Here is an 11,351-nt window from a genome sequence, read left to right on the forward strand (position 1 = left end):
CACTGTCAGAGGGTCAGTCCCTGAGGGAGTGCCGCACTGTCAGAGAGTCAGTACTGAGGGAGTGCCGCACTGTCAGAGGGTCAGTACTGAGGGAGTGCCGCACTGTCAGAGGGTCAGTACTGAGGGAGTGCCGCACTGTCAGAGGGTCAGTACTGAGGGAGTGCTGCACTGTCAGAGGTCAGTACTGAGGGAGTGCCGCACTGTCAGAGGGTCAGTACTGAGGGAGTGCTGCACTGTCAGAGGGTCAGTACTGAGGGAGTGCTGCACTGTCAGAGGGTCAATACTGAGGGAGTGCCGCACTGTCAGAAGGTCAGTACTGAGGGAGTGCCGCACTGTCAGAGGGTCAGTACTGAGGGAGTGCTGCACTGTCAGAGGGTCAGTACTGAGGGAGTGCCGCACTGTCAGAGGGTCAGTACTGAGGGAGTTCAGCACTGTCAGAGGGTCAGTACTGAGGGAGCGCTGCACTGTCAGAGGGTCAGTACTGAGGGAGTGCCACACTGTCAGAGGGTCAGTACTGAGGGAGTGCCGCACTGTCAGAGGGTCAGTACTGAGGGAGTGCCGCACTGTCAGAGGGTCAGTACTGAGGGAGCGCTGCACTGTCAGAGGGTCAGTACTGAGGGAGTGCCGCACTGTCAGAGGGTCAGTACTGATGGAGTGCTGCACTGTCAGAGGGTCAGTACTGAGGGAGTGCCACACTGTCAGAGGGTCAGTACTGAGAGAGCGCTGCACTGTCAGAGAGTCAGTACTGAGGGACTGCCGCACTGTCAGAGGGTCAGTACTGAGGGAGTGCCGCACTGTCAGAGGGTCAGTACTGAGGGAGTGCTGCACTGTCAGAGGGTCAGTACTGAGGGAGTGCTGCATTGTCAGAGGGTCAGTACTGAGGGAGGGCCGCACTGTCAGAGGGTCAGTACTGAGGGAGTGCCGCACTGTCAGAGGGTCAGTACTGAGGGAGTGCCGCACTGTCAGAGGGTCAGTACTGAGGGAGTGCCGCACTGTCAGAGGGTCGTAGAGAGAGTGCCGCACTGTCAGAGGGTCAGTGCTGAGGTAGTGCCGCACTGTCAGAGGGTCAGTACTGAGGGAGTGCTGCACTGTCAGAGGGTCAGTACTGAGGGAGTGCCGCACTGTCAGAGGGTCAGTACTGAGGGAGTGCCGCACTGTCAGAGGGTCAGTACTGAGGGAGGGCCGCACTGTCAGAGGGTCAGTACTGGGGGAGTGCTGCACTGTCAGAGGGTCAGTACTGAGGGAGTGCTGCACTGTCAGAGGGTCAGTACTGAGGGAGTGCTACACTGTCAGAGGGTCAGTGCTGAGGGAGCGCTGCACTGTCAGAGGGTCAGTACTGAGGGAGTGCCGCACTGTCAGAGGGTCAGTACTGAGGGAGTGCTGCACTGTCAGAGGGTCGGTACTGAGGGAGTGCCGCACTGTCAGAGGGTCAGTACTGAGGGAGTGCCGCACTGTCAGAGGGTCAGTACTGAGGGAGTGCTGCACTGTCAGAGGGTCAGTACTGAGGGAGTGCCGCACTGTCAGAGGGTCAGTACTGAGGGAGTGCCGCACTGTCAGAGGGTCAGTACTGAGGGAGCGCTGCACTGTCAGAGGGTCAGTACTGAGGGAGTGCCGCACTGTCAGAGGGTCAGTACTGATGGAGTGCTGCACTGTCAGAGGGTCAGTACTGAGGGAGTGCCACACTGTCAGAGGGTCAGTACTGAGGGAGCGCTGCACTGTCAGAGAGTCAGTACTGAGGGAGTGCCGCACTGTCAGAGGGTCAGTACTGAGGGAGTGCCGCACTGTCAGAGGGTCAGTACTGAGGGAGTGCTGCACTGTCAGAGGGTCAGTACTGAGGGAGTGCTGCATTGTCAGAGGGTCAGTACTGAGGGAGGGGCCGCACTGTCAGAGGGTCAGTACTGAGGGAGTGCCGCACTGTCAGAGGGTCAGTACTGAGGGAGTGCCGCACTGTCAGAGGGTCAGTACTGAGGGAGTGCCGCACTGTCAGAGGGTCAGTAGAGAGAGTGCCGCTCTGTCAGAGGGTCAGTGCTGAGGTAGTGCCGCACTGTCAGAGGGTCAGTACTGAGGGAGTGCTGCACTGTCAGAGGGTCAGTACTGAGGGAGTGCCGCACTGTCAGAGGGTCAGTACTGAGGGAGTGCCGCACTGTCAGAGGGTCAGTACTGAGGGAGGGCCGCACTGTCAGAGGGTCAGTACTGAGGGAGTGCTGCACTGTCAGAGGGTCAGTACTGAGGGAGTGCTGCACTGTCAGAGGGTCAGTACTGAGGGAGTGCTACACTGTCAGAGGGTCAGTGCTGAGGGAGCGCTGCACTGTCAGAGGGTCAGTACTGAGGGAGTGCCGCACTGTCAGAGGGTCAGTACTGAGGGAGTGCTGCACTGTCAGAGGGTCGGTACTGAGGGAGTGCCGCACTGTCAGAGGGTCAGTACTGAGGGAGTGCCGCACTGTCCGAGGGTCAGTACTGAGGGAGTGCCGCACTGTTTGAGGGTCAGTACTGAGGGAGTGCTGCACTGTCAGAGGGTCAGTACTGAGGGAGTGCCGCACTGTCAGAGGGTCAGTACTGAGGGAGTGCCGCACTGTCAGAGGGTCAGTACTGAGGGAGTGCTGCACTGTCAGAGGGTCAGTACTGAGGGAGTGCCGCACTGTCCGAGGGTCAGTACTGAGGGAGTGCCGCACTGTCGGAGGGTCAGTACTGAGGGAGTGCTGCACTGTCAGAGGGTCAGTACTGAGGGAGTGCCGCACTGTCAGAGGGTCAGTACTGAGGGAGTGCCGCACTGTCAGAGGGTCAGTACTGAGGGAGTGCTGCACTGTCAGAGGGTCAGTACTGAGGGAGTGCCGCACTGTCAGAGGGTCAGTACTGAGGGAGTGCTGCACTGTCAGAGGGTCAGTACTGAGGGAGTGCTGCATTGTCAGAGGGTCAGTACTGAGGGAGGGCCGCACTGTCAGAGGGTCAGTACTGAGGGAGTGCCGCACTGTCAGAGGGTCAGTACTGAGGGAGTGCCGCACTGTCAGAGGGTCAGTACTGAGGGAGTGCCGCACTGTCAGAGGGTCAGTAGAGAGAGTGCCGCACTGTCAGAGGGTCAGTGCTGAGGTAGTGCCGCACTGTCAGAGGGTCAGTACTGAGGGAGTGCTGCACTGTCAGAGGGTCAGTACTGAGGGAGTGCCGCACTGTCAGAGGGTCAGTACTGAGGGAGTGCCGCACTGTCAGAGGGTCAGTACTGAGGGAGGGCCGCACTGTCAGAGGGTCAGTACTGGGGGAGTGCTGCACTGTCAGAGGGTCAGTACTGAGGGAGTGCTGCACTGTCAGAGGGTCAGTACTGAGGGAGTGCTACACTGTCAGAGGGTCAGTGCTGAGGGAGCGCTGCACTGTCAGAGGGTCAGTACTGAGGGAGTGCCGCACTGTCAGAGGGTCAGTACTGAGGGAGTGCTGCACTGTCAGAGGGTCGGTACTGAGGGAGTGCCGCACTGTCAGAGGGTCAGTACTGAGGGAGTGCCGCACTGTCAGAGGGTCAGTACTGAGGGAGTGCTGCACTGTCAGAGGGTCAGTACTGAGGGAGTGCCGCACTGTCAGAGGGTCAGTACTGAGGGAGTGCCGCACTGTCAGAGGGTCAGTACTGAGGGAGCGCTGCACTGTCAGAGGGTCAGTACTGAGGGAGTGCCGCACTGTCAGAGGGTCAGTACTGATGGAGTGCTGCACTGTCAGAGGGTCAGTACTGAGGGAGTGCCACACTGTCAGAGGGTCAGTACTGAGAGAGCGCTGCACTGTCAGAGAGTCAGTACTGAGGGAGTGCCGCACTGTCAGAGGGTCAGTACTGAGGGAGTGCCGCACTGTCAGAGGGTCAGTACTGAGGGAGTGCTGCACTGTCAGAGGGTCAGTACTGAGGGAGTGCTGCATTGTCAGAGGGTCAGTACTGAGGGAGGGCCGCACTGTCAGAGGGTCAGTACTGAGGGAGTGCCGCACTGTCAGAGGGTCAGTACTGAGGGAGTGCCGCACTGTCAGAGGGTCAGTACTGAGGGAGTGCCGCACTGTCAGAGGGTCAGTAGAGAGAGTGCCGCACTGTCAGAGGGTCAGTGCTGAGGTAGTGCCGCACTGTCAGAGGGTCAGTACTGAGGGAGTGCTGCACTGTCAGAGGGTCAGTACTGAGGGAGTGCCGCACTGTCAGAGGGTCAGTACTGAGGGAGTGCCGCACTGTCAGAGGGTCAGTACTGAGGGAGGGCCGCACTGTCAGAGGGTCAGTACTGAGGGAGTGCTGCACTGTCAGAGGGTCAGTACTGAGGGAGTGCTGCACTGTCAGAGGGTCAGTACTGAGGGAGTGCTACACTGTCAGAGGGTCAGTGCTGAGGGAGCGCTGCACTGTCAGAGGGTCAGTACTGAGGGAGTGCCGCACTGTCAGAGGGTCAGTACTGAGGGAGTGCTGCACTGTCAGAGGGTCGGTACTGAGGGAGTGCCGCACTGTCAGAGGGTCAGTACTGAGGGAGTGCCGCACTGTCCGAGGGTCAGTACTGAGGGAGTGCCGCACTGTCGGAGGGTCAGTACTGAGGGAGTGCTGCACTGTCAGAGGGTCAGTACTGAGGGAGTGCCGCACTGTCAGAGGGTCAGTACTGAGGGAGTGCCGCACTGTCAGAGGGTCAGTACTGAGGGAGTGCTGCACTGTCAGAGGGTCAGTACTGAGGGAGTGCCGCACTGTCAGAGGGTCAGTACTGAGGGAGCGCCGCACTGTCAGAGGGTCAGTACTGAGGGAGCGCTGCACTGTCAGAGGGTCAGTACTGAGGGAGTGCCGCACTGTCAGAGGGTCAGTACTGAGGGAGCACCGCACTGTCAGAATGTGATTTGCGGGTTTGTAAATGTCGGTGCTAAATGAGGTGTGTCTGTCCTTTAGGAACTCCATCCCCTACGGGACCGGTGCAGGTTACACAGACGCCAGCCTGGATTTGGGTTCTCATCGCCATGGTGATTGTTGCCGTCCCACTGGCCGCACTTCTGGCCTGGATTAAATCAAAGGAGTTTCATACGTCAGATGTGGCCAGTGAGTGAGATTTTCCCCCACATCCTCCTGCATATCGTAGACCCTTTAATATCGGGGGTCTCTCCGTCAGGGACCCCTGTTAAAGAGGGAGTCTCTCCGTCAGGGACCCCTGTTAAAGAGGGAGTCTCTCCGTCAGGGACCCCTGTTAAAGTTGGAGTCTCTCCGTCAGGGACCCCTGTTAAAGAGGGAATCTCTCCATCAGGGACCCCTATTAAAGAGGGAGTCTCTCCATCAGGGACCCCTGTTAAAGAGGGAGTCTCTCCGTCAGGGACCCCTGTTAAAGAGGGAATCTCTCCGTCAGGGACCCCTGTTAAAGAGGGAGTCTCTCCGTCAGTGACCCCTGTTAAAGAGGGAGTCTCTCCGTCAGGGACCCCTGTTAAAGAGGGAGTCTCTCCATCAGGGACCCCTGTTAAAGAGGGAGTCTCTCCGTCAGGGACCCCTGTTAAAGAGGGAATCTCTCCGTCAGGGACCCCTGTTAAAGAGGGAGTCTCTCCGTCAGGGACCCCTGTTAAAGAGGGAATCTCTCCGTCAGGGACCCCTGTCAAAGAGGGAGTTTCTCCGTCTGTACCCATGGGGCAGGGAAGATTTTCCATGTGCTAACCTTGTGCTCTTTTACTTCCAGAACCCGTACAAGAGATTGGGGCTGAAGACGAGCCGGAACTGCGGAACCTGACCTCAGACTGATGGTGTGTGACCTTCCACTCCACATTTGGTTGAGGGAGGGGGATTGTTTATCACGCGATATTCTCTCTCCGCATGCTCTCTCTCTCCCTTTTGCCTTGGTCGGTCATTCACCTCAAGTGCACCGTGCATCGTTTATTGTCCCCGCTGCCCCCATGTGCTATCGCCAGCCGTTTGCAGCAATTTACCATTCACTGCTGACAGAACAGCCCTGCCTCAAGTTTCTCTGAAGTCTGAGCTCTCTCTCTGTACCCCCCGCCCCCCCACTCCTCCGCTCACCCTTGTGCCATCAGTAAATTGTCACAATTATTCTTTGGCAAACAAAATTCAATATCCCTTTGTGTCTGCCTGCCTTTTAAACCAAGGTTTTGAAAAACATGACAGCAGCGGTCACACACACTCTAAACCGGGCTTTTAAACATTACTGCAGCAAATACATATCACACAATATTTATCTGATACGTACATTGATCCCACACGTCAGAGGGTGAAATTTGAATTCAATTGAAAAAATCAGGAATAAAAGAAGTCGAATTGTCGATTGTCCTTAAAAACCCATCTGGTTCACTAATGTCCCTTTAAGGAAGGAAATCTGCAAACATCACCCGTTCTGGCCTGCATGCAACTCCAGGCCCACACAACAATGTGGGTGACTCTGAAAGAATTGTCCCCTGAACTGGCCTTGCAAGTCACACAGCTCTAGGGCAATTAGAGATGGGTAATAAATGCTGGCCCAGCCAGAGACACTCCCATACCATGATGGAAGAAAGAAATAGAGAGTGCAAACAGTCCAGAACAACATTTATGAGTAATTGTGATCATGGTTGCCCAGACTGTATAACAAAACTACCCTCCCCCCAATCTAAATCTAGACGCTTTCTTAAACTCTGAGAACGCACCGGCTCCAAAACAACACCCCATCGGTTTCAACGCTATGAGCGAAATCCAGCAAATAATTGCCACAGAGTCCCGATAGCTTTCTTTTGGTAACTCTTCTTTTAGTTTGGAGAAAGATTTATGGGGTATGACACCAGAGGATACAGTACAAAGCAACATTTTTAATTAATTACAATAATGGTTACTCAGGTGGCATAAACAAATTACACCCCTCGGCCCTCAACACCACCACAACCACCCAATCCAAATATACCAGCTTTCTTAAACTTCGGGAATGCACCTTCCCCAAAACAACATCCTATTGGTTTTATCGCTGTGAGCCAAATCCAGCAAGTAAGTAGCACACTGATCATGTAGCCATCATTCGGGAACCATTCTTTCAGTTTAGGGAATAATTTACAGGGTGTGACACAGAGGATACAGTACAGAGCAACATTTATAATTAATTACAACAATGTTTGCCCAAATGGCAGAGAGAGATGTTTTCCGCTTTCTTTTCTGTTGCTGCACAACAGTTTGATTCTCTGACTTCCAGACACTTAGGGGCAACCCGCTCCGACTGAGTTTGCCATCAGCTGTCCCTGACACCTCGGCCAGCGGCACGTGTTCAAATTTGTCGTGGATTCTCCGCTCCAACGAGAAGCCTGGTGGACGTTCCGCATGGTCCAGGGTCCAACAGGGGCTGTTGAGTGTTTTTCCTAATGCTGCCACTCTCCCAACAGGAGGACAGTCGGCTGACCAAAGGACCTCTTCGAGCTCATCGCAGGAATTCCAGAGGCGGGAATCTATTTCGATACACTGGTGCGACAGTTCAATGGCACAGACAGGAGAGAGGGAGACTCCGAAATTGGACGATGCACATTCCGGCCTGGATTAAGATAGACAACACTGCGAGTGTAAATAATAAGTGGAATTAGCCTGTCCATAGAATGTGCTTCAAACCTCTACACGGAAGCACAAAGATTAGATTGTTTTTGGGATTGGGTGTCACAGTGTTAGATACACTGTCCTTTCCCCCTCTGGGACTGGGTGTCACAGTGTTAGATACACTGTACTTTCCCCCTCTGGGACTGGGTGTCACTGTGTTAGATACACTGTCCTTTCCCCCTCTGGGACCGGGTGTCACAGTGTGTTAGATACACTGTCCTTTCCCCCTCTGGGACTGCGTCACAGTGTGTTAGATACACTGTCCTTTCCCCCTCTGGGACCGGGTGTCACAGTGTGTTAGATACACTGTCCTTTCCCCCTCTGGGACAGTGTCACAGTGTGTTAGATACACTGTCCTTTCCCCCTCTGGGACAGTGTCACAGTGTGTTAGATACACTGTCCTTTCCCCCTCTGGGACTGGGTGTCACAGTGTGTTAGATACACTGTCCTTTCCCCCTCTGGGACAGTTTCACAGTGTGTTAGATACACTGTCCTTTCCCCCTCTGGGACCGGGTGTCACAGTGTGTTAGATACACTGTCCTTTCTCCCTCTGGGACAGTGTCACAGTGTGTTAGATACACTGTCCATTCCCCCTCTGGGACAGTGTCACAGTGTGTTAGATACACTGTCCTTTCCCCCTCTGGGACCGGGTGTCACAGTGTGTTAGATACACTGTCCTTTCCCCCTCTGGGACAGTGTCACAGTGTTAGATACACTGTCCTTTCCCCCTCTGGGACCGGGTGTCACAGTGTGTTAGATACACTGTCCTTTCCCCTCTGGGACCGGGTGTCACAGTGTGTTAGATACACTGTCCTTTCCCCCTCTGGGACAGTGTCACAGTGTGTTAGATACACTGTCCTTTACCCCTCTGGGACAGTGTCACAGTGTGTTAGATACACTGTCCTTTCCCCCTCTGGGACCGGGTGTCACAGTGTGTTAGATACACTGTCCTTTCCCCCTCTGGGACAGTGTCACAGTGTGTTAGACACACTGTCCTTTACCCCTCTGGGACAGTGTCACAGTGTGTTAGATACACTGTCCTTTCCCCCTCTGGGACAGTGTCACAGTGTGTTAGATACACTGTCCTTTCCCCTCTGGGACCGGGTGTCACAGTGTGTTAGATACACTGTCCTTTCCCCCTCTGGGACAGTGTCACAGTGTGTTAGATACACTGTCCTTTCCCCCTCTGGGACAGTGTCACAGTGTGTTAGATACACTGTCCTTTCCCCCTCTGGGACAGTGTCACAGTGTGTTAGATACACTGTCCTTTCCCCCTCTGGGACAGTGTCACAGTGTGTTAGATACACTGTCCTTTCCCCCTCTGGGACCGGGTGTCACAGTGTGTTAGATACACTGTCCTTTCCCCCTCTGGGACAGTGTCACAGTGTGTTAGATACACTGTCCTTTCCCCCTCTGGGACCGGGTGTCACAGTGTGTTAGATACACTGTCCTTTCCCCCTCTGGGACCGGGTGTCACAGTGTGTTAGATACACTGTCCTTTCCCCCTCTGGGGCAGTGTCACAGTGTGTTAGATACACTGTCCTTTCCCCCTCTGGGACCGGGTGTCACAGTGTGATAGATACACTATCCTTTCCCCCTCTGGGACAGTGTCACAGTGTTAGATACACTGTCCTTTCCCCCTCTGGGACCGGGTGTCACAGTGTGTTAGATACACTGTCCTTTCCCCCTCTGGGACAGTGTCACAGTGTGTTAGATACACTGTCCTTTCCCCCTCTGGGACAGTGTCACAGTGTGTTAGATACACTGTCCTTTCCCCCTCTGGGACCGGGTGTCACAGTGTGTTAGATACACTGTCCTTTCCCCCTCTGGGACCGGGTGTCACAGTGTGTTAGATACACTGTCCTTTCCCCCTCTGGGACAGTGTCACAGTGTGTTAGATACACTGTCCTTTCCCCCTCTGGGACAGTGTCACAGTGTGTTAGATACACTGTCCTTTCCCCCTCTGGGACCGGGTGTCACAGTGTGTTAGATACACTGTCCTTTCCCCCTCTGGGACTGCGTGTCACAGTGTGTTAGATACACTGTCCTTTCCCCCTCTGGGACAGTGTCACAGTGTGTTAGATACACTGTCCATTCCCCCTCTGGGACAGTGTCACAGTGTGTTAGATACACTGTCCATTCCCCCTCTGGGACAGTGTCACAGTGTGTTAGATACACTGTCCTTTCCCCCTCTGGGACAGTGTCATAGTGTGTTAGATACACTGTCCTTTCCCCCTCTGGGACCGGGTGTCACAGTGTGTTAGATACACTGTCCTTTCCCAGTCTGGGACTGCGTGTCACAGTGTGTTAGATACACTGTCCTTTCCCCCTCTGGGACAGTGTCACAGTGTGTTAGATACACTGTCCATTCCCCCTCTGGGACAGTGTCACAGTGTGTTAGATACACTGTCCATTCCCCCTCTGGGACAGTGTCACAGTGTGTTAGATACACTGTCCATTCCCCCTCTGGGACAGTGTCACAGTGTGTTAGATACACTGTCCTTTCCCCCTCTGGGACAGTGTCACAGTGTGTTAGATACACTGTCCTTTCCCCCTCTGGGACAGTGTCACAGTGTGTTAGATACACTGTCCTTTCCCCCTCTGGTACCGGGTATCACAGTGTGTTAGATACACTGTCCTTTCCCCCTCTGGGACAGTGTCACAGTTTGTTAGATACACTGTCCTTTCCCCCTCTGGGACAGTGTCACAGTGTGTTAGATACACTGTCCTTTCCCCCTCTGGGACTGGGTGTCACAGTGTGTTAGATACACTGTCCTTTCCCTCTCTGGGACAGTGTCACAGTGTGTTAGATACACTGTCCTTTCCCCCTCTGGGACAGTGTCACAGTGTGTTAGATACACTGTCCTTTCCCCCTCTGGGACAGTGTCACAGTGTGTTAGATACACTGTCCTTTCCCCCTCTGGGACAGTGTCACAGTGTGTTAGATACACTGTCCTTTCCCCCTCTGGGACAGTGTCACAGTGTGTTAGATACACTTTCCTTTCCCCCTCTGGGACAGTGTCACAGTGTGTTAGATACACTGCCCTTTCCCCCTCTGGGACAGTGTCACAGTGTGTTAGATACACTGTCCTTTCCCCCTCTGGGACAGTGTCACAATGTGTTAGATACACTGTCCTTTCCCCCTCTGGGACAGTGTCACAGTGTGTTAGATACACAGTCCTTTCCCCCTCTGGGACCGGGTGTCACAGTGTGTTAGATACACTGTCCTTTCCCCCTCTGGGACAGTGTCACAATGTGTTAGATACACTGTCCTTTCCCCCTCTGGGACAGTGTCACAGTGTGTTAGATACACTGTCCTTTCCCCCTCTGGGACAGTGTCACAGTGTGTTAGATACACTGTCCTTTCCCCCTCTGGGACAGTGTCACAGTGTGTTAGATACACTGTCCTTTCCCCCCTCTGGGACCGGGTGTCACAGTGTGTTAGATACACTGTCCTTTCCCCCTCTGGGACTGGGTGTCACAATATGAGATATGTTTATTGAAGTGGAGCTTGACTCTGTATCTGACCTGATTTGGGGTTTTAATGAGATGTATACAAGTTTGAATGTTGTTGTATCTTCTACCTGTTTTTGTGCAAAAAGCTACGGTGATTATTTATAATTTTAAATAAAGTATTTACTGAGATGTCCTGGTGTTTGCCTTGTTGCAACTTTGCAAAATCAGGTGGCAGAGATAGAATCTCACAACCTTCGCAGTGTAAAAGGCCATTCTACCCCATTGCCCTCTGTGCTGTCTCTCTGCTTAAGGTGTCCATATTGATCCCACTCGTCCCCAACCCCTCCCCTGCTCTCCCTACCCCCCC

The 11,351-nt window shown here is 54.1% G+C and overlaps 1 long non-coding RNA gene across 1 annotated transcript; it reads left to right on the forward strand.

Moving 5' to 3' along the window:
* Window positions 1–4,864: 4,864 nt before the first annotated feature.
* Window positions 4,865–7,662, forward strand: LOC119955060. The gene is made up of 3 exons (XR_005458377.1): window positions 4,865–5,023; window positions 5,646–5,709; window positions 7,324–7,662. It is a non-coding gene; the product is annotated as an uncharacterized LOC119955060 (long non-coding RNA).
* Window positions 7,663–11,351: the final 3,689 nt, after the last annotated feature.

The sequence above is a fragment of the Scyliorhinus canicula genome, chromosome 20, assembly GCF_902713615.1.
Source record: "Scyliorhinus canicula chromosome 20, sScyCan1.1, whole genome shotgun sequence".
Lineage (NCBI taxonomy): Eukaryota > Metazoa > Chordata > Chondrichthyes > Carcharhiniformes > Scyliorhinidae > Scyliorhinus > Scyliorhinus canicula.